The sequence below is a fragment of the Silene latifolia genome, chromosome 3 (genome assembly GCF_048544455.1).
Source record: "Silene latifolia isolate original U9 population chromosome 3, ASM4854445v1, whole genome shotgun sequence".
In the NCBI taxonomy this organism is placed as follows: domain Eukaryota; kingdom Viridiplantae; phylum Streptophyta; class Magnoliopsida; order Caryophyllales; family Caryophyllaceae; genus Silene; species Silene latifolia.
Genome location: NC_133528.1, coordinates 130,306,667 through 130,310,030, shown reverse-complemented (window position 1 = coordinate 130,310,030; position 3,364 = coordinate 130,306,667). Strand labels below are relative to the sequence as shown.

Here is a 3,364-nt window from a genome sequence, read left to right as displayed (position 1 = left end):
TTCATAACTTTATGAAAATGGAACAATTAAACGTTACGTTGTCGTTTTGGTTAGCTAAAGTGATCGTTGACAAACGTTAGTATGATCGATCATATGATCATTCAAATGTCAACAAAAAATTATTTTAAGACTCTCATAAAATCATCTTACAATAATATTTAATTTATTAGATAGTCATTTTTTATTATTCGGATTTTAATTTTGATGGGTGAATTTAATAAGCGCAAGGATCTTGTTCCTGATCTCTGCAATCAAACCAAGGGTATTTTATTCCTCTTTTTTACATTCAATTTTCTCCATTTTATTTATATCCTAATATTTCATTGTTTGAAACATCATTAATCATGTGCATCAATGTTGGATACACTATTATTACATATGCGATGCGATATAACTGTCGTTACTCCTAATGTCTCAACCATTTATTTACGTTGATTAAAATCGAGAGAATAGGAAAGGAAAACAAATGACCGAGACGTAGTGTATATAACTTCATGATCAGCCAGGATTTGAACTTGGAGGCGAAAAAATTTAGGGGGGCGAACCACTAATTTCATAAGGTACACTCAAAAAAATTTAACTAAAAACTTCGAAGATTTTATCCGCCGGGAGCGACCGCCCCTGCTACCCCCTAGCTCCACCACTGTTCATGATAGTATATTCCAGTTATGGTTTGCATTTATTGAATATTTGATCATTATTCTAGAATTATAGGTTTGTATTGTTGATTGTTTAATAGGTGCTCTGGAAAAATGGTTTCTGGTTTTGATACTTAACCTGGACACTTATATGGAGTAGTGTTCGGGGTTTGTGTCGAGATATAGTGTTATTGATGACATCTCATGCGTCAATTAAACTTTTGGTCGAAATGGTTTCTTTGTATGACGTCTCCTTAGAGAGACCGATTGAGAGGTTTTGTTTATGTGTTAAAGGGAGAGCAGTTGTTTTGCATTTTGACAATCAACATAGACCTTTGCCTGGTGGTTCATTCATATTCGGAGTTCCCCTTTGTTCTTTTCTTCCCTTTGATTCCAAGAGGCCATTTCTTAGGAATTGGCACAAGTAAGCTTTTAAGTAACCAAGGTATTGGTAGAAGATTTGTGTAAAATATTCATCTTCGTAAGGGAAAGTTTTCTGATTGTCGATAATTGCACATACATACAAGGACCTTTTCGGTTGATTTTTTTCAGGATAAGGGTACAAGGAAACCAAAGTAAGTTGAATTATAGTTATGTGTGCTTGTATTTATCGCTGACTCATGTCACGGACTAAAGGTGTAAGTGATTCTGAGATACCCGAGTTTTTTAACAGGGATTGATGTCAGAACGTCTTATACTTCGTAAATGAGCTTCCATGTACTATCTGTTTTCGTATAATCAAGTACATTTGCCGAACTTTATGCTGAATCCAACTGCAACGTTTAATCTGTTATGCTGACTTTTGAAATGTGCCGCATGAATAAAAGATTTTGGCAATGGTAAGACACAACTTTGATAGCACAGACAGCGTAATTGCTTAATGAATGGAGACTGGAGTGCATAAATGTGAAAATTACCCCAAACCTTGGACATGCTTTGGGTCAGTTAACTGCTTGTTTATGCCTATAAGCAGGATAACAACGAATGTTTGAGGTAATAGGTCTGTTGTGGGATAGTAAACATCTTTGTGTTTTGAAATAACGAATGTTTGGACATGCTTTGGGTCTGCTTGTTTATGCCTATAAGCAGGATAATAACTCACTAAGTGTCTTTGCTTCTTATGTTATGTTTTCTCTACCGGCTAACATGATTCTCAACGCAATTTCATTACTCATCATTCGAAAACATCTTTGTGTTTTGAAATACTTACATCCTGACTAGGGATGGCAATGGGTAGGGTCTGGGTAGGGTCCGCCTAGACCCGAACCCGACCCGAGATTTTCCCTTTGGACCCGTACCCGACCCAGACCCGCAAGGGTCTAAAATTTGAGGACCCATACCCGGACCCTATGGGTAAGGGTAGGGTCTGGTCTACCCATGGTCCGAGTTTCACCATTTTAGTAATGTAGATTAATAATTATGGGGTCTATAATATTAAAAAAAAATCATACTACTTTAACATTATGAGTTTATTAATCTGCAATTAATGGTGGTTGTCGATCGCTTAGGCTATTAGAGAGGTGGTTGCGGGTCGCGTATCGATCTTTGTGGTGGTGGTTTTCTTGTGTCAGTGGTGGAGTGGTGGTATTGTGAGAAGAGTTTGGTTGGGTTTTATCACTTTATGGGATGAGGGAAGAGAAAGAGACTTTAGTTGGGTTTCTATAGTCTGCCAGTATGAATTCAGAAAAGTTGTAATTTTGATTTTATTTTCTTTAATAAAGGGTCTAAGGGTCGGGTATGGGTCTCATAACTTAGACCCGGACCCGGACCCGAAATATTTTCTTAAGACCCATACCCGACCCATATCCATTGGGTCTGAAAAAATGAGACCCATACCCGACCCATTAGGGTCCGACCCTCAGGGTCTGGGTCGGGTCCCCGACCCACTGCCATCCCTAATCCTGACCCTGTACCCATAAACCTGTCACAACTTTCAAAGATGAATCAGTTTGTTTCGTTTGTGGCGATCTTTCTCAGTGAAATGCTAAACTAGATGTACAAACCTAGGTACTCCTGCCTCTTGTTACTCATGCTTCGTTTTTAACGACAGATGATGCCGTTGAGTCATCAAAGAAAGACTCTTATCTTGTAAATGGAGAACTAATACATTCTGAAGCAGCAAAACAAGAGCTGCAAATTGCATCAAAGGCCGAGAACCTACTTCGTGACAATCATGTGAACCCTGAACCAACATCAAGGCGCCAAAGGTCGTATTTATTTCGAGCCAAGGAGGTCAGCTCGAGCATCATGACCTCTGAAAGGTCCCGTATCATAAGTTCAATTTCAATAGCATTAGTAGTTGTCTTATCATTCATTGATCGCCCTCTACTTGGTGTCAATTTAGTAAACTCCAAGAGCATTGTTGCTATGAAACCTCTGTATCTCCTCTTAGTGACAGAATTCACAATTCTTATTGCTCATCTTGTTATAGAAAGACGGAGAAGAGTCGAGGACTCTGAAGAAAATCCAAAGGTTTCGAATGCAGGCGGAATAAGTTGGGGAAGAGCGGTTAGAGTTTTGGAAAGAGGGCTTGTTGCGCATCAGATGATTCGAGCTTTGTTCATTGATTTCAGTGTGTATGTTGTAATTGTTGTATGTGTCTTGTCTCTCGTGTAGCTAGAAATTAGTTTTTTGAATTATTAATCATTATACAGTACTTTGTATAGTATTCGATTATTTCATAAATAATTCGATTTTGTCTTCATAATTCTTTTCTTTTGAAACAG

General features: G+C 38.0%; 1 long non-coding RNA gene across 1 annotated transcript; it reads left to right on the top strand.

The window, feature by feature from the left end:
• Window positions 1-3,311, top strand: LOC141648036 (uncharacterized). Its single transcript, XR_012545913.1, has 2 exons — window positions 1-262; window positions 2,689-3,311. It is a non-coding gene; the product is annotated as an uncharacterized LOC141648036 (long non-coding RNA).
• The last annotated feature ends 53 nt before the right edge of the window (window positions 3,312-3,364 follow it).